Here is a 19,946-nt window from a genome sequence, read left to right on the forward strand (position 1 = left end):
TCACGTCTATGACTGCACGGTGCTATATTTTCTTACAAGATAAAGCGAACGGACTTCTTACATAACTTAATATTTCCAAATTGCACTTTGACACTGTCGATATCTTTTTAGTGAAACCTAATTAAATATGAAATAATTTATTAATAGAATTATTTATTAACAGAATTTAAATAGAACTTAAAAGAATCATTTACGACGAACAACGAACACTCGTGATTACACAATAAAATATTCGGCCACAGAGAATTCATTCGGATAATCGTCTCAGATAATTATTGACTCGAAACAATTCGAATAGTGCCCATCTCTCCGATTTCAACGATTCGAATGAAAAACATCGCGAAAGCGTCTACCACGCCTGTGTAATAGTTGTGAAAGGAATGATTCAATTAACCTCATTAGTCGACAAGGCTCGCGGTCCCCGGTAGGCCGCGCAAGCGGGTCAGCGATTTCATCTCTTCCTTTATTAAAAGTGTAGAAACAGCGGGTTATTTTTACGGGCAACAACACGACAAAATCGATAGCTGATGCGAGATGAAAATGTCCGTAGGAAGAATGAGAAGGCGTTGATAATGACGCGCGTAATTTATCATCCGGCCCGCCGAGAGATTCTCGTTTTTCTCGGCTGGCCCCTTTTTGCCGAGACCGGCCCTGATAAATGTAGATTGTTCGGAATGGTGTTCCAAACAATTTCCGCGGTCATGAAAGTTTGTTCGGCCGAGCAGCCGAGGGTCTCCATTACATCCCAGCTTCCGTCGACTTAAGGCCGATAGAATTGTGGAAACGTGTTTAAATTTGCATTTCATTCCGTTGTCGAAGCCACCTGGAAGCAGCCTTGGACGAGTTAAGAACTGCGGGAAATAGCTTTCCGAGATTATACGCCGGTTCACGATTAATCCGCGAAATTAACATTTTTCGTTATTCTTTCGCCGGCGAGCAATTCCGAAAAGAAATCCCGATTTAGCCGATCCCGCGTATTATAACCGAACGATCTCCGATCGTTCGAATTTTTTTTTCAGTGTTACATCAACGGAATCTGTGGATCGAACGGAATCGAAATCTGTGGAAACCGGTTGAAATATGTGCCGCTGTTTTCACTTTGAAACGCGATTTCTTGCAAGTCCAAGCAAGCTGGGAGAACGGAATCGAACTAGGGCGATTTGTCCAATGAATGAACAACTTCTAGATAATTGTTTGTTTATAAAAATCATTTGTATATATGTATTATTTAAAGATTTAATTTAAACTTAATTCCGTTCGACTTAACTTCTTCGGCACATTGAAGCCGAATTACCGAACCGATTCGGTGCACTTACGAAACCGAAACGTTCGATGAATTGTCTGTTATATTATCGACGCCTCTTGTCTGCGCAATTAAGGTCTCCGATCGAATCAATGAATTGACATAATCTTAATACTTCCACGACCGAGCAAGAAACCTCAAAAATTTCCTAAAATTAAAGTATTTCATTCAATTATTACGTATTTACGTCAATTATTTCATTCAAAAATTACGAAGCAAACTTATATGGCATCGATTACTTCTTCAACATTCGTACCTCTTACAAGTCTTAATAAAATTAAGCAGTCATTTTTAATTAAACGTGAAAGATTTCCCTAATCGGTCGTCAATCGACTGAATTTAAAATGGGGAGATCTCCCCACTCGGTTGGCTAAGTGTTAGCATTTTTCGTTATTCTCTCGCCGGCGAGCAGTTCCGAAAAGAAATCCCGATTTACCCGATCCCGCGTATTATAACCGAACGATCGGAGATCGTTCGAATTTTTTTGTCAGTGTTACATCAGCGGAATCTGTGGATCGAACGGGGTGGAAACCGGTTGAAATATGTGCCGCTGTTTTCACTTTGAAACGCGATTTCTTGCAAGTCCAAGCAAGCTGGGAGAACGGAATCGAACTTGGGCGATTTGTCCAATGAATGAACAACTTCTAGATAATTGTTTGTTTATAAAAATCATTCGTATTCCGCCTCTTACGCGAAATCACCGTGTTCGGTGATTTTATTTAAAGATCGTTTGAGCATAAATTTAAACTTAATTCCGTTCGACTTAACTTCTTCGGCGCATCGAAGCCGAATTACCGAACCGATTCGGTGCACTTACGAAACCGAAACGTTTGATGAATTGTCTGTTATATTATCGACGCCTCTTGTCTGCGCAATTAAGGTCTCCGATCGAATCGATGATGTAACAACCAATTCAACTGATTATTCCCAGGTGTCGCATCGACCGAAATAGAGAATTCTGCGAGCTCGTTACGAAAGCCAATTGATTTTTGCGTCTGCATAAGCGACGCCCAGGACTTATGGTCTCGATTTCTACACCCGATTCAGTTCGGACGGACGTTAATTAGGCAATGTACGAATTAAAACCGAGATTTCAATCGCGGCGAAATTTTGCGGTTTCTTCGCATTTTTGGGGAAATTGCATTCTCATGACGATCGAAGGTGTTTGGATGTTTATATTGTGTTTTTATACGTCTTAACAAGAACTATCGCTTCCGGTTGCTCTAACGCGAATACAATAATTTTTAAACTTTTTTCTTTATCGTTTTCTGCGATTTATTATGAATTTTTATGTAGACACCGTATAATTTAATATTTAGAGATAAAGTTCTAAATATAGGTTAATGATAAATAATTTGATAACAAAATTTGCATTTATAATTATTTTGGAATAATATTAACATATAATTTGAAAATACAATATAATATAATATAATAAAACGAAAATATAACGCAAATATCAACATATAATTTGAATACATATAAAATTATATAAAACTATAAATTTTATAAGTAAATTTATAGGAGAATTAAATTTATTTTATAAGTTAATGATGAGTTTAAACTTTGTATATTAACATGAATACTTATAAAATGAGAAATTAGTAAAATTTTGTTTATATAAAATTAACTTCGAACAGGAATGAGAAGATGTAAAATTTAAAGGAAAGTCGAACGAGGACGGTTCATCGTCGTAGGGTTGATCTCGTCGCGATTCCAATAAATGAAACGTCGAGGTTTCGGAAAATTGAAAAATTTGACGGTGAAAACGATTTCGTGGGCCGTTGTACAGATGAAAATGCATCGGCGCGCCATAAGTTATAGACAGAAAAGCGCCATTAAGGGGACCTAATCACGGGCCGTCGAGTTTGGAACTGCGAGGGGCAAATCTAATGGCTGACACAGAATCATGGCAACTGGTTCGAACCAAGTGGCGGATTTGCCCCAGTACTTCGGAGCTCGATAACCCGTGATTAAGTGGCTATTCGTAATGATACTTTATGAGCTATCGCCTAGAACCGATTCCATTTTCCACGTGAGTTAACGAAGTACCGATCGAGCCAATTTGGCCGGCCACGCGACACTGGATACGCGCGAACTTTTATCGAACTTCTTTCTGTTGCCTTTCGGGCCGGTGGTTTAATGTTTTGTTTATTACACGTTTTCAGGATAACGTGTGACAAATACGAGGCGCCCGGAAATAATTCGGAATCAATTCCGTCGATAATTCTCGCGTTTCAGTTGTTATGCATTGTGTACTTAACTGTATATTAAAAATATTGATATCATTTTATGCATTTCATTATAATTCTCTCTATATATTGATTATATTATATTATATTATTTTATATTGATTATATTATATTATATTATTTTATATTATAGTATATTATATTATATTATATTATATTATATTATATTATATTATATTATATTATATTATATTATATTATATTATTTTATATTATATTATTTTATATTATATTATATTATATTATTTTATATTATATTATTTTATATTATATCATATTATATTATATTATATTATATTATATTAATCGTTCGAAACAATCATCCTAATACTGGGTAAAAGTATAGTTGAATAATTTTGTAACTAAGTATAGTAATTAATATATTTGATATTATATTATATTATACTATATTTATTACTATACTTAGTTACAAAATTATTCAACTATACTTTTACCCAGTATTAGGATGATTGTTTCGAACGATTCTTGATTATGTTTGATTTGATTTTGAATCAAAATTTCGTTGTCGTAACAAGTTATACAAAAGTTTACTATTAATAGGTTCTGGACCGCGGATTTTATGCATTTCTAATAAAAAATAAGTAGTTCAAAGCATTTTAAAGCTATTGATTATGGCTTTTTAATTAAGAATTCGGACATAAGGTTTCGTAGATGCATTTTTTTGCACCTATATTCTACAAAAAAATATGAAAAAAACAGGCTTCTTGAAACAAGCACCCTTTTAAATCTGCGAATCGTTCGAACGAATAACGTTTTCTATTTAGTCGACAACTGTATCATCAAAATTGCTTAACCACTCTTGCCGCTATTTATGATTCGATGTGTTCGATAACAATGCCGATATTCTAAATATTAATACACCTGGCACACACACACACACACGTACAAATGGTTGCGGGCTGTGTCACAGCCATTTAGAACAGAGCGGGCGCAATAAACGTGGCATAATATAATTTTATATTTTCAGATTGTGTGGTTCTCTATCTCTGGAATAATTTATACGAGTTCCGTGACTAACGCTATCTCTATCGCGCTGACCACGTTCAACTCGTAAAGCTTGACTTTCGTGTACAAACAAATGACGACGGCGAAGAATCTCTCATGAAATTATTTTTCCGTTTTGTATTTACCGCGTTCTTTCGATCTACGACGAGGAAAAAAAAGGATTTCGGATATCTTCGCGGATTATCCATCGGAAACTGACTTTCGGAGTCACTTTTTCTCTTTTCTTTTTTTCTTCATTTCGCGTACGCTGCGTAATTAGTTCGACCACAGAGCAAGTTATCCACCGAAACGTCACTTTGGCCCATTGTTTAGTTTAATTAAAGCTCGAACAGAATTACACGCGATAATACGGAAGGTTGCGATGTTTGCCGCGATGGAACGCCTCGGGTGAAAGCGTGTTATCGTATTTCGTAGATGGGATAGCAGGGTGTACTTGATGGGTTAAAATTCGGTCTAAGCAGACGGACTCAAAAATGAACTGCAACGTTGCGCCGCTGCAAACCGTAACAGAATATCCGACACGTTCCGCGTTTCCGCGGCGAACGGAAAAAGAATGCGGAATTAGCTTCCTGCATTACTCGAAATGCGAATGCTTTTTTCGGATTTTTAATGAAAATTTCGTTGCCGTAACAAATTGTACAAAAGATTACTATTAATAGGTACTGGACCGCGGATTTTATGCATTTGTAACAAAAAATAAGTAGTTCAAAGCATTTTAAAGCTATTGAACACTATTCAAAGTTATTAGAAGCTATTAAAAGCTACTAGAAGCTGTTAAAAGCGATTAAAAGCGATTAAAAGCTATTTAAGGCTATTAAAAGCTATTAAAAGCTATTAGAAGCTGTTAAAGGTTATTAAAAGCTATTAAAAGCGATTAAAAGCTACTAAAAGCTATTAAAAGCTATTAAAAGTTATTAAAAGTGATTAAAAGCTATTAAAAGCTATTAGAAGCTATTGGAAGCTGTTAAAAGCGATTAAAAGCTATTAAAAGCTATTAAAAGATATTAAAAGCTATTAAAAGATATTAAAAACTATTAAAAGCTATTAAAATTCACTGATTTCAATATCATTGAAATATGTCATCGAGATCATCGATTTGAACAACTTTTTCTCATACATGTCACTGTACAATGGCCAAAATCCTTTTTTTTTTAAATTTTGCTATTACTTGAAATGCCAAAAAAGATACACCTCGTTTTTTTAAAGCTTTCATCCGAGTTGCCATTAAAAGATCGCGAAAATCGCAGCTTTGTCACGATTTTTTACATTTTCCACCAAATCTGCAGATTTTTACACCCTTCGACAGCTGTAACCATTAACTCAGCGTCAACCGATTTCGATGGAAAGCTCAACGTGCGATGACGTGCATCATCAGGATCTACAACGGAACGCATATTTTAAATTTTCGTAAACGGCTCGGATGAAAAAGTTAAAAAAAAAACGAGGTTAAATTTTCGTTTCTATCATTCCAAGCAGTAGCAAAATTAAAAGAAAGTATTGGATTGGCAACTAAGCAATTGCCGATTTCAGTTATAGATGTCTCTCACTCCCATTTTTATGATATCCGTAAATGTTATATTATAAAATTATTATTATTACTATTATTATTATTATGTTATTTTTTATTATCCGTGAATGTTAGCAACTGGACAAATTGAATGCAGCGGTCAAGGAAAAGCGACCAGAATTGGTCGATCGTAAAGGTGTCATTTTCCAGCAGGACAATGCTAGGCCGCACACGTCTTTGTCCACTCGGCAAAAATTGATGGATATTGGTTGGGAATTAATGTTACACCCACCGTATAGCCCTGATCTCGCGCCATCGGATTACCACTTATTTCGATCCCTGGACAACTCCCTTCGTGGTAAAACTTTTAACGACGATGACGCTGTAAAATCTCACTTAACTCAGTTTTTGGCCGAAAAGGATCAGACTTTCTACGAGCGTGGAATTTTCAAGTTGTCGGAGAGATGGCAAAAGGTCATCGAACAAAATGGAAAATACATTACAGATTAAACTTCGTTCCAAGTAAAAAAAAATTTTTTATTTCATTGAACAAATCGGCAATTACTTAGTTGCCAACCCAATATTTCAGTCGTCGCGAATGAAACCCAGCGCCCTTAACATTTAACAAAAATTCGTCCGATCCATTTGGAAAAAAAGTCATTCCGTTTTAAAAGCTGTTCGAACACTTTGCACACCGACTGTACGTGTGTGTGTGTGTGTGTGTGTGTGTAATACCGATGAAACAGAATTCTGAAGCGAAAAGTGTCGCCACGGAGGATAAGGCTTCGAGATTGAACGAAATTCGTTGCAGCAATTCGAACGCATTTCTCCATCGATTCCGAGAATCGAGGCTCGTCCGTGCTGCTTCCGTAGATGCGTTATCCGTTTGCGGACCGATGCCAATTAGAAGCTGAGAAATTATTCACGCGGGTGTCGGCGGCGTCGAGGACAGGGCTGCTCGGCGGCAGAGAATTGGCGGCGGGCTGACAGCCGAGGCGGACGAATAAAACTTGAGAAAGTTCCGCGGGGACAAGCGGTGCTCGTGGGCCCGGCCAAAAACGCTCTTACTTATATCACGGCAATCCGGAGAAGCGAAGTAATTTCTCAGCCGCCTCGAGAGATCCTCCGCCGGCGGATTTCTTTTCGACGGGGAATAGCTGCAGCCGGTCGGTCTCGTAATTGCATTTCCACGGAATCAGCGGGTCCGCGCGCGGCTCGCGTTATTATCACCGGGGATTTCCGCGCCGGCACAGCCGGTAATCGTCCCGAGGAAAACTCTCGATTCAGCCATCGAGTTTACCTAAATTAAGCCAATTGTTGAATGGATCCCATTACACCACTGCGCCGTGCCGCGCCGAGCGGCCAGAAATTCCGCTCGGAATAGACGCGATTGTCTCCGCCGGCTCCCGAAAAGATGAAATGTCCGCGACGATTTCAGCTGGCTTTCTAAAGAATCTCAAGAATAATAAGAATAATTGCGTCCCGACGATCGAGCAGTCGCCGATCGCGCGCGGCCAGACGGAGAGATCGTGGCGAAAACCGTGAAACGTTCTTCGGTTTAATCGGAAATCGGTATTTCGGGGCTCCTGGGATCGCTAATTAAGAATCTGAACTTAATAGGTTTCAGAATGAAAATGCAATGGATGTGTATATAGCACAAAAATTGTTTATTCCTCTAAAAGAATTGTGCAGAAGCAGAAATTGTGGATTTTTAGTCTTCGATCATGTTTTGAAATCTGCGACGGTTCTTCATTTTTTATTCGAACGCGACGTTCTATGAAGTTTTTCTTTAAATATAAGGGATTGCTCAGTTAAGAAAGAGACCAGCCACAGTGCTAAACAATTACAAATAATTGCAAACAATTAGGAATTATGAGTAATTGTAAACTCAGAGTAACTTTTACATTTTTTACAGACGTTTAAAGAAAAGCCAAGAGAAAATGCTACATTTCTATATTTCTATATCGCGAAATAACAGAAAATAGAAGTACAGCCCCCTTTTTGAGACTCTGGGTCTCATATGACCCGGTTTCACACATTACAGCATTTTTTAGAAATTTATCTACCGTGTTATAGAAGGGTTACCCGTATACAAAATTTGACACATCGTTAACTTTTTATTTAAATATTGCCAAAAAGCACGAAATTTACTTCGCGTCCATAATTATTCACGCCGCAGTATATTAAAAGAGAAACAAGTACGCGTTCCGTTGCATCGCGCGTCGACGGTCGCGGTGTTCCCTTTGGAACGAAATCATCTTCAGCGAAAGATACGACTGTCGTGAAAGAGGAAAGACGTATATATCTTAGAAATCGTCAGTACATTCTTCGTGGAAACTCTCGGGATGCTTCTTGGCAGCGAATGGCAGGGTTACCGGGGGTCACGTCGCAGCCCGCCAGTCCGTTTTCGGTCCCCATTTGTCACGGTGACGTTTGCAAGCGCACCCCTCGCGCGTCCAGCGGCTCGGGATCGCGCGGGCTACGTGCGAGGTAATCGCGCGAGAAGATGTAAAACGCATTCGTCAGGCTCCCAGGACTTCCGTGTGAAATCCTTCGACAGAAACCGTGGCCGCTATCGGCCTTCCCGCCGGCTAAAAATGACCGCCGCTCGCTGTCTTCCGGCTGATGAATCGGACCCGATCGTCGATTGTCGAGTTCTCGATCGGCACGCGCAGATGAACGGACAAGCGAATGCTGAAAAAAACCGCCGTGTCACCGGTGCGTCGCATGCGTTCGCGACCGTTCATTGTTCTCCGATGGGCGACACACGCGGTAATGCTCAATAAATTTAAGCAGTTTGTTATGCTTAACCTTTTAGGTACGGCTGAACTCTGCGCGAGGCTATTTCTCTGGACGGCAGGGTCAGATGTGTACTGTACAGAGTCTGACACTGTATATACAAGGTGTCCCAAAAATGTCTCGCAATCCGAAAGTGGCGGGTTCCTCGGACCATTTGAAGCAACTTTTTCCTTTACAAAAATTTTCTCCGAGGCACCGTTAACGAGTTATTAACGAAAAACAGTGACCAATGAGAGGCGAGCTCGGCTGGCGCGAGGCGATCGAGCCAATGAGCGGAGCTGGGCTTCGCGCGCTGGTTGGCTGGGCCGCCTCGCGTCAGCCGTACTCGATTCTTATTGGTCACTGTTTTTCGTTAATAACTCGTTAACGATGCCTCGGGGAACATTTTTGTAAAGGAAGAAGTTGCTTCAAATGATCCGAGGAACCCGCCATTTCCGGATTGCGAGACATTTTTGGGACACCCTGTAGACTGTTGTAAATCGATGCGAAGACAAAAGAAGTGTGAAACAATGCATATGAAGACGATTATTTGGGATTATTTGGATTATTTGATGAGCGAGTGAGCTACTAGAGCAAGCCACTATAGTGGCGCGTCGTCCAGAGAGATGACATCCGCGAAAGCCACTATAGTGGCGTGTCGTCCAGAGAGATGACATCCGCGAAAGCCACTATAGCGGCGTGTCGTGCCTAAAAGGTTAAATTCGAACGACCCGTCCCCGCCGCGTCCTCCGTCGCTGCCGACTGTGTCGAATTCGCATATTAGCTGCGAGCTTTCCTTATCTCGGTAGACAAAGACGGGGAACGAGCCTAACCCGGGGAAGGGAAACCAGGCATTCTTCAAAGAGACGCCGCGAACGTAAAAAATCATCACGCTATAATGAAGCTTTCAAAGGCTCTAACAGGATAAACACGAGGAGTCGGTCCCACGGTCCCTTTTTCTTTTTTTTTACGAGCGAAGGAATGTTATGCTGTGCATACAATACGATTTCGTGAAATTTCTGCCCTTCGCCCCCTTCGTTCAAGGGTTACATGGGGTTCGAAAGTTAAAATTTTCCCCTTTCATTTTACTAGTTATTAACTCGAAGATATTGTAGATGGAAGTGTTTTGCATTGTAGTATTTCACGATTATATATTCTTGTCACTGAAGGGAATTGCATTGTTTGCTGAATTTAAGAATTCTAGCATAGAATTTACTGTTTTCACAGGGTACATGCTACACGATAGACGGAAAACTTGAATGCGATCCATGTGCAATTCTCTTTAAGATTAAATTTTCAGCCAAGCGGTTAAACGAGTGAAAATAAATAAATGTAATTATATTTAGAACTCTGTGGAGTCTATAGAGAATATATTAGCTTTGCATAAAAAATAAAGGGCTCGCGATGTTCCAAATACAGTTATGTCTCCTTAATTGACGCACAGATTGTGCACAAAAATGGAAAATTTGGGAAGTGGAGATACGATTATTCGAGCTTTGCAGCTCGTTTTTATAGTTGTTGACAATCAATGACCGTGAAAAACGAGTCACAATGCTCGAACAATCGTATCTCCTCTTCCCAAATTATCTATTTTAGTGGACAATCCGAACGTCAGTAAGGGAGACATTACTGTATTTGCAAGTTGTCAATCAACTACGCCTTCTTTTCTACAAATTTCGTCCTCTCATAATTCTCAATAATTCGTAAATATAAATACGAACCGCAAGGCTCGAATAATCGTCTCTCTACTCCCTAAATTGTCCACTTCTATGGACAATCTGGGCGTCAATTAGAGAGACATTACTGTATTTTGAAAGATCCTGAAAAGTGGCAAATCAGTGGCCCATAACACCTCAAGAAATTGTAATCCTATTGGTTCCATTCTTATTCAGATTGCGCATAAGAATGGACAATTTGGGAAGCGGAGATGCGATTATCCAAGCCTTAAACTTATATAAAATATATATAAAAAAATATATAAGATATAAAGCATAAAAATATATAAAACAACAACTATGTCAACAACTATGGCAAATCAGTGGCCCATAATGTAATCCTATTGGTTCCATTCTTATTCAGATTGCGCATAAAAATGGACAATTTGGGAAGCGGAGATGCGATTATCCAAGCCTTAAACATATATAAAATATATATAAAAAAATATATAAAATATAAAGCATAAAAATATATAAAACAACAACTATGTCAACAACTATATCAACAACTATGTATGCAATCACTTCCATAGCTTCCTCAAACGCAAACATTCGCGAAGATATCTAACAAAATGTTCGACGACATTTCGATACCATGCCACCCCGAGTGCTACGATCTTTTTTGCCCGATCAGAGTAATCGTAGCACGGTGCTGAAAGCCCGTGCAACCGATCGGAGGGATTGAGTAATCAAGAAAAATACTGGCCGGTAGTAGCAGATGTCCCGAGATTCTTCGCTCGGGAACCGGGTAGACGAGTCCCGTAGCCGAGGACATTTGTTCCGCGAGGGGATCGATCGGGCGGACCAGTGATTTCGGTAAAAGAGACAACCGAAATACGTGCAGGAATGTTTTCGTTACCTAGCCGCGGCGAGAGGGGGCCGGCTTGTCTGTACATGATCCGGGCCCCCGGTGACTCGGTCCGCAGCACTTAGTCCGCTCTTATTGCCGTTCGAGTCGGCACCATTAGCCTTTTACCATCGCTTAGGCATCTTGTAATTTCTTGTATTTACAAAGAGACGATCGGAGCCCCTTCGCCACCCCGGGCGACGTACCGATCGGACATTGAAGAACGACTTAGAGACATGGTTCCCCCGTGTTGCTCTCCGCCTTTTGCAAAGAGATCCCCGTTGCACGAACGAGAGACCGTCGACGTCGGAAAAAGCGTCGATCGGAGGAAGAGCTGGCTTTAACGTGTCCGAGCGGACGTCGGTCTCCGATGTTCCGCGATTGACCGATGTTCACGCACTGATCCCATTGTTGGTTTTGCGCGAGCGTCTGCCGAACCGAAGTTTCCGTGCCGTGGCGGGCGAAGAATGAACGACGAAGCGCCTGTGTAACGCAGAGACGAAGTCGAATGATCCACGCGTGATGAACGCGTCAGCGACGCTGCTTCGTTAATTTCATCGGAAGTCGTCTCTTTTTGTGATCAGAATGTCTTCTTGTACACAGAAGTTTCAGGAACTTCGGAGACCGAACTGCGAGACTCGAGATGGAAATAATTTCTTCCTAATTTGCGCTGAGATTGTGCACAAAAATGGACAATTTGGGGAGAGGAGATACGATTATTCGAGCCTTGAAGCACGTTTTTATAGTTGTTGACAATCGATAACTATAACAAAAGAGCCACAAGGCTCGAACAATCATATCTCCTCTTTCAAAATTGAGCGTCAATCTGAGAGACTTATCTGAGCGTCAATTGGAGAGACATTACTGTACAATAATTTCTCCCTAATTCGCGCTCAGATTGCGCACAAAAATGGACAATTTGGGGAGAGGAGATACGATTATTCGAGCCTTGAAGCACGTTTTTATAGTTGTTGACAATTGATAACTATAACAAAAGAGCCACAAGGATTGAACAATCGTATCTCCTCTTTCAAAATTGAGCGTCAATCTGAGAGACTGATCTGAGCGTCAATTGGAGAGACATTACTGTACAACAGTTTCTCCCTAATTTGCGGTCAGATTGCGCAAAGAAATGGACAATTTAGGGAGATGAGATATGATTGTTCGAGCTTTGAAGCACGTTTTTATAGTTTTTGACAATCGATAACCATAACAAAAGAGCTACAAGGCTCGAACAATCGTGTCTCCTCTTTCAAAATTGAGCGTCAATCTGAGAGACTGATCTGAGCGTCAATTGGAGAGACATTACTGTACAATAATTTCTCCCTAATTCGCGCTCAGATTGCGCACAAAAATGGACAATTTGGAAAGAGAAGAGACGCTTATTCGAGTCTTGCGTCTCGTTTCTATGATTATTGACAATCCTTTGCTCCAATCTCGGTTTTGACCCAGCCATCTTCGATCGCCGCCGAAGTTCAACCGAAGTTTAAGAGCCGAAATCGCTGTCACGACTGTTCTCGACCTCTTTATTTAATAAACGTCGATAATTCATCGATCGTAAAGAACTAAACGGACTCTCGGAGATGTCCAATATGGAAGCTCCGAACGTTTCTCCCAACGCTGTTTAGTAACGGAGCAAATCGCCTCGCCGAAAAAAGGGCATCCGACGTGATGGAGCAAAGGGGCGAAGGAGCGTCAGGGAAAAGGGAGCGGGGAAAGGAAAAAAAATCAAAGCGTTCGGACGATTGGAACGGTGCGGAGGGTCCGGAACGACGAGGAAGGCCAGCAGCGGACGATCTCTCGAATCAGCAGAGGTCTACCTTGATATCCCGTAAGAGAAGGGCGGGGAACCGGGCCGGCTATTATTGGATTACGGTGGCTCTGGCACGTTTCACCACGTAATCCTAGAGCACCGCAAGGGTTACCGCATTACAGGGGTGTGCTGGCTGCCCTATGCCCTCTCATTCACCCTTCAGGTTCATCGCTCCGTAGCCGTCTGCTTCCAGCCGCTGTACACCGGCCCATCTGCACCGTAGAACGCGTTTATGAATTTCAGCCGAGCCGCAGAATATAACGCAGTCTGATTTGCCCTTTGAACCCTGTTCACGCCGCGAGTTTAGGGACAGAGGGAATATCATAATTCGCACGGTTTAAGTGCTGTTTAGATGGCCTTGGCGCGAATTCGTTCCGTTCCAGGTTCTCCTCCATTAGAAATTACGAGCGCCCATAATACATTGAATTCGTTGTGTATTAATATTTACTCTTTCGGCGTCTCTATATGCTAATACGGCGCCTGTGTGCATCCACGATTTATTTTAAACAAGAATTGTCAGAAATCGTACGCAGCTTGAAGCAGCTATCTAGAGGATGATGCGTTTAATTGGACTCGGTGGAATATATATATGCAAAAATGTCTCGCGATACGGAAATGGGGAGTTCCTGAAATCATTTCGAATAACTTTTTCCTTTGCGAAAATGTAATCCGCGGCCTCGTTTACGAGTTCTTAGCGAAAAACCAATGAGAGATCGCGTACGGCTGACGATCCGCCCTCGCAATCGCTGCCGCCGCGTCAGACGGCCGGCGCGACGCGGCATTGGCCGCAAGGGCGGAGCACCAACCGCACTCGCTCTCCGATTGGACAGCGTTTTTCGTGAATAACTCGTAAACGAAGCGGCGGATTGCAATTTCGCTAAGGAAAAAGTTGCTTCAAATGACCTCGCGAACCCCCCATTTCGGATCGCGAGACATTTCTGGGGCACCCTGCATATTTGCAACGAGTACAAAGGGCGAAACAATGGCTCAAAAGGAGAGGACACTAGAAATGTGTCAATTTTCCACGGATATTTCTGAATTTATTTGGCAGACTGAAAAATCGAGAGAAAATCGACGCGCTAAGCGTGAAAAAACCGCGATCCTTCCACCCACGGATGGCGTTCGTCGAAATTAAAGATCACGTTTCGTGCTGAACGGTTCCTTGATCACAATACTCGTTGTCGGTCGGAAGTCTTTTGCGGCTCGAACGATTCTCATCCGCCAACGTTCGTTATCGAACGGGACCGTGCCCCGAGACGTTTATCCTCTTTATGTTTCCGGGAATTTTCAAATCTATCTCTCGAACACCGGCGTCCGAAAGATATAGCCCCGGCGCGTTCGCCGCGAGTGGGTGTGGAAGTCGACTCCCGTCGCCGTCGCCTTACCGGTAATGTAAAACTCGGCCGAATGAGACCGCTCTGGAAATCCGGTCTGGAAACGTCTGAGCCGCGCGCTTCTCAAGGGAGCCTAAGCGTATGAATAAACGTTTTAGAAGTTCTGCCCACGGTGAAGTTGATTTACTCGCTCCAGATAGAGGGAGTCTGGAGGCAGAAAGTGACGGGACGTGCGGGAGAGAGAGATAGATAGATAGATAGAGAGAGAGAGGGAGGGAGAAAGAGAGATAGACGGGAGAGAAGTGACCGACGATGGCCTGACATCGGGGTTAGGTTGCTGACCGAGTTTGCCGGTTAGCGTCCGCAACCGAGGTGTACAAATACAGCGGCGGGTTTGATGTATTCAGGGAAGCGATCAGGCCTGTGCTGGAACCGTGACCAGGGATCCGCATTATATTCATTCGACTGACAACCGGAGAACCAGGAGCCGGCGGATTCGACGCGTGAAACGGATTTAACGTTAGCCTCGCGAAAGCCTCGCGGAATCTTCGGCTGCGCTCTTCGGTTCTCCGCGAACCGGTCCTCCGAAAGTCTCGATTTTTCAAATACTTTTTACTCTACGCTTTAATCAGATAGCCGCGGCGCCTGCTTTTTAGTGCGCGTATTTTCAATACAGCTACAGTAATGTCTCCCTAATTGAGACGCTCAGATTGCCCACAAAAATGGACAGTTTGGGAAGAGGAGATACGATTATTCGAGCCTTGCAGCTCGTTTTTGTAGTTATTGACACTCGGGTAATTATAAAAAACGAGCCGCAAGGCTCGAATAATCGCGTCTCCTCTTCCCAAATTGTCTATTATAGTGCACAATTTGGGCGACAATTAGGGAGACATTACTGTAATTGTTTAAGGGATCATGCTCGGTTAGGAGTTGAATGAAACGGTGTCCTTTGGGAGTTCTTTTTCTCAAAATTTTTAGGACCTTTTTCAGCCAATGATCCTTTATTTGATAGAACTCTTTTTCCCTAATTGTCAATTCTTGTTCACAAGCTGAAGGACAATTGAGGAGATTTTGCTGTATTTCTTCAGACACGCACAAAGAACACACAAAATTTCTTCAGATTTATTAATGTATTATCAATCATTTTTATCAATATATTATATTATATTAATTATATTATTTATATATATATTCTAGTTATTGATTTTTAACAACTATAAAAACGAGCAGCAGAGCTCGAGTAATCGCATCTTCTCTCCCCAAGTAGTCCATTTCTGTGCGCAGTCTGATCAGGAAAAGTGTTCTACAATCGTATCTGCTCTCCCCAAATGATCCACTTTCGTTTAAAACTCGAGGGACAATTAGAGAGAATTCCCCGCGATCCTCGAGCACGCGCAACAGTCTCGCAGCGCGCGATTTTCGCGACGAAGTTCGCGCACGTTCTCGCACAAAAAAAAGAAAGAAAAGAAAAACGATCCTCGTCCGAGCCATTGTTAAGCGCGGTCGTGCGGCTCTATTCCTGAAATTCCAAGGAACGAGGAGGAGCAGGGATAATTCGCAATTATTCCTGGCATCGCGATTACCCTCGAGCACACGAAACCGCGGTCCAGCCCCCGCGCCATTGTGAAACGAATGGCACTCGAACAAGTCCCATTATAATAAAGTTCAATTGCCGTATCTTCTCAGCCGATGACCTGAAAACGCAATTGGATTACGTTCGAACGGGCCATTAACGGAGCCGGTTAAGCCGCGTATAATCCGGTCGGCACGGGGATAAAAAAAAAAAGAGGGAAAAAAGAGTTCGGGTCGACGAGGTGGACGAGGCCGAAGGGTCTGTTCGGAACCGTTTAAAAATGTGCATTGGCGCTACGGATCCGCGCTTGGCGCGCTTTATCGCGACCGACGACCAAAAAAAGTGACGCCTCGGCCCCGGAGACGGATCGCGGCCGGCCGAGAAAAACCGCGCCGAGGCATTGTTTGCATTGCTGTCCCTCTGGACTTTTCTTCTTGCGGCCCGTTCGCCGCACCGCGTCGCACCGCGCCGGTTCTGTTTCGGCCGCGTCTACGCGGATTCTTTTCGTTCAGCCGCTGTTCACTGACAAGAATTATTATGCTGTCCCGACGTTATTACCGGTTACTTGTCCGCCTTCTTCTTTGCCCGTTCGCTTTCCCGCGCGGAGAAGAAACAGGAGCCCGACGAGTCGGCCGCTTCTTTTTTCTCTCTCTCTCTCTCTCGCTCGCTCGCTCTCTCTCTTGTAAAGAGGAAAATGAAATTTTTACTTTTTGCCCGGATCTTCGGGCGCCCGCTTTGTCGAGCCAGTAATATGGAACGTAAACGGTAAGAGGAACGGTGTTTTTATAAGGTTAGTTCGGGAGAAGGCTGGAAGCGAGCGGGATGGGCCGGCCTTGGCTCGTTTGAAGAATTATAATCAGCCGGGGAAAGGTTGGGAAACGTACGGGAAATGTTTTTCATTAAGTGTTAAGGGCGGACGTGGCCGGAATATCCGGCCCCGCGAATTGTAAAGCCCGAAGTAACTTGTCCGAAGTGGCGGTCGGTTCTCCTGAAATTCTTCGGATGCGCTTCCTTTACGCAACCGGAATTCAAGATGATCTTTCTAATGATCCGGTTTTCGTTGATATACCAAATAGGCGCTCTCTACGATTTATGATGCGATTACGAGTTGGTCGAATTTGTGGTCTATCGATAAGTGTGTTCTATTAATTGTTATAAATACGCTTGGAGATGAAAGTTGGGAAATATATTTAATAAGAATGTTATAATCCGATTGATTTGGAAAACAGCAGATTTCTCAGTTTCTTGGCTAAATTAGTTGAATTAGTTAATTAGTCGAATTTGTAGTCTATTGATAAGTGTGTTCTATCAATTGTTATAAAAATACGTTTAGAGATAAAAGTTGAGAAATATATTTAATAAGAATGTTATAATCCGATAGATTTGAAAAACAGCAGATTTCTGTTTTTTGGCTAAATTAGTTGAATTAGTTAATTAGTTGAATTTGTAGTCTATTAATAACTGTGTTCTATTAATTGTTATAAATACGCTTAGAGATAAAAGTTGGGAAATATATTTAATAAGAATATTATAATCCGATCGATTTGAAAAACAGCAGATTTCTCAGTTTCTTGGCTAAATTAGTTGAATTAGTTAATTAGTTGAATTTGTAGTCTATTAATAACTGTGTTCTATTAATTGTTATAAATACACTTAGAAATAAAAGTTGAGAAACATATTTAGTAATATATTAGTTAATATATAATAATAATAATATATATAATATAAAACATATTTAGTAATTTATTAATTGTTATAAATACACTTAGAGATAAAAGTTGAGAAGCATATTTAGTAAGAATATTATAATCCGATAGATTTGAAAAACAGCAGCTTTCTCACAGTTTTTTGACTAAAATCACTAAAAAACGATGCTATTTTTACCATAAGTTTTACTATACACATTGATTCGACGCGTATCGTAACGATCTTTTTTTAAAGTAAGAAAGAAATAGAGATAAATTTTGCTGTTTCGTGTGCGACAATTTCCTGAAACGCCGAAGTCATCTATATTAGGGAAATTCGGGAGGAGGTCAAAGATGGTGGTTCGTCCAATATTCGGGATAGATAGGCCGACGGTTGCGGAGAACGAGTATGTCGAGCACAGACCGTCAGAGTCAGGAAACTAGGTGAGAGGACTTCTGGGATTAAGCCATTTTTCCGGTACGTGACTTCGTGGCCGGATCGAGAAAGAACTTTCGTGGCAGGTAGTTTCCACGGGATGTTCAACATATTTCCTTCGGAATGTCTTCGTCTCCTTCCTCGATTACGATAAATTTTACGGGGACGTTTGAACCAGCTTGATAACACGATATACGGTGAAGATGATTATCGAAGCGCTCAGCGTTCCCTGTTAAAAATATTCGGCAATAATTGTCGCTCAACGTGTAAACCAAAGTCGACAATTTGGAGAGAGGAGACACGATTAATCGAGCCTTGAGGCATTCATTGATGAATTAATAGTATAAAACATAACTTAAACGTTCGGCGTTTCTTATTAAAAATGCAGTAATTTCTCTGCGATTGTCGCTCAACTTGTGAACAGAAATGAACAATTTGGAGAGAGTAGACACGATTAATCGAGCCTTGCGGCATTCATTGATAAATTACTAGTATAAAACATAACTTAAACGTTCGGCGTTTCTTATTAAAAATGCAGTAATTTCTCTGCGATTGTCGCTCAACTTGTGAACAGAAATGAACAATTTGGAGAGAGTAGACACGATTAATCGAGCCTTGCGGCATTCATTGATAAATTAATAGTATAAAACATAACTTAAACGTTCGGCGTTTCTTATTAAAAATGCAGTAATTTCTCTGCGATTGTCGCTCAACTTGTGAACAGAAATGAACAATTTGGAGAGAGGAGACACGATTAATCGAGCCTTGCGGCATTCATTGATGAATTAATAGTATAAAACATAACTCAAAGGTTCGGCGTTTCCTATTAAAAATGCAGTAATTTCTCTGCGATTGTCGCTCAACTTGTGGACAGAAATGAACAATTTGGAGAGAGTAGACACGATTAATCGAGCCTTGCGGCATTCATTGATAAATTAATAGTATAAAACATAACTTAAACGTTCGGCGTTTCTTATTAAAAATGCAGTAATTTCTCTGCGATTGTCGCTCAACTTGTGAACAGAAATGAACAATTTGGAGAGAGGAGACACGATTAATCGAGCCTTGCGGCATTCATTGATGAATTAATAGTATAAAACATAACTCAAAGGTTCGGCGTTTCCTATTAAAAATGCAGTAATTTCTCTGCGATTGTCGCTCAACTTGTGGACAGAAATGAACAATTTGGAGAGAGTAGACACGATTAATCGAGCCTTGCGGCATTCATTGATAAATTAATAGTATAAAACATAACTTAAACGTTCGGCGTTTCTTATTAAAAATGCAGTAATTTCTCTGCGATTGTCGCTCAACTTGTGAACAGAAATGAACAATTTGGAGAGAGGAGACACGATTAATCGAGCCTTGCGGCATTCATTGATGAATTAATAGTATAAAACATAACTCAAAGGTTCGGCGTTTCCTATTAAAAATGCAGTAATTTCTCTGCGATTGTCGCTCAACTTGTGGACAGAAATGAACAATTTGGAGAGAGGAGACACGATTAATCGAGCCTTGCGGCATTCATTGATAAATTAATAGTATAAAACATAACTTAAACGTTCGGCGTTTCTTATTAAAAATGCAGTAATTTCTCTGCGATTGTCGCTCAACTTGTGAACAGAAATGAACAATTTGGAGAGAGGAGACACGATTAATCGAGCCTTGCGGCATTCA

General features: G+C 41.3%; 1 protein-coding gene across 2 annotated transcripts in view; it reads left to right on the forward strand.

The window, feature by feature from the left end:
• The window catches only part of LOC117225610 (mannosyl-oligosaccharide alpha-1,2-mannosidase IA-like), a 183,103-nt gene that overhangs the window by 35,821 nt on the left and 127,336 nt on the right, over positions 1-19,946 (forward strand). The window lies entirely within an intron of this gene.

This window comes from Megalopta genalis, chromosome 6, assembly GCF_051020955.1.
Source record: "Megalopta genalis isolate 19385.01 chromosome 6, iyMegGena1_principal, whole genome shotgun sequence".
Classification (NCBI taxonomy): domain Eukaryota; kingdom Metazoa; phylum Arthropoda; class Insecta; order Hymenoptera; family Halictidae; genus Megalopta; species Megalopta genalis.